General features: G+C 45.0%; 1 protein-coding gene across 1 annotated transcript in view; it reads right to left on the bottom strand.

The window, feature by feature from the left end:
• The window catches only part of LOC125486796 (NEDD8 ultimate buster 1-like), a 16,175-nt gene that overhangs the window by 8,369 nt on the left and 7,528 nt on the right, over positions 1 to 278 (bottom strand). The window lies entirely within an intron of this gene.

Here is a 278-nt window from a genome sequence, read left to right as displayed (position 1 = left end):
GGGGGGAGGGGGTAAGGAGTAAATGATAGGTGGGGATAGAGCCCAAAAAGAGAGAAAAACAGTTGGACAGACAAAAGGAATGGATAATGATCTGGCTAGGAGGGTGAATAGCTGTTAATGGAGCAAAAACAGAAGGTGCTGGAAAAGCTCAACAGGTCTGGCAGGATCTCTGAAGAAAAAATCAGAGTTAACATTTCGGGTCCAGTGACTCTTCCTCAGAACTAATGGTAGCTGGGAATGAGATAGTAGGAACTGCAGATGCTGGAGAATCTGAGATA

This window comes from Rhincodon typus, chromosome 2, assembly GCF_021869965.1.
Source record: "Rhincodon typus isolate 14 chromosome 2, sRhiTyp1.1, whole genome shotgun sequence".
NCBI classification, from domain to species: Eukaryota; Metazoa; Chordata; class Chondrichthyes; order Orectolobiformes; family Rhincodontidae; genus Rhincodon; species Rhincodon typus.
Note: the sequence above shows the minus strand (reverse complement) of the source record. Positions and strands in the feature narration are given on the sequence as shown.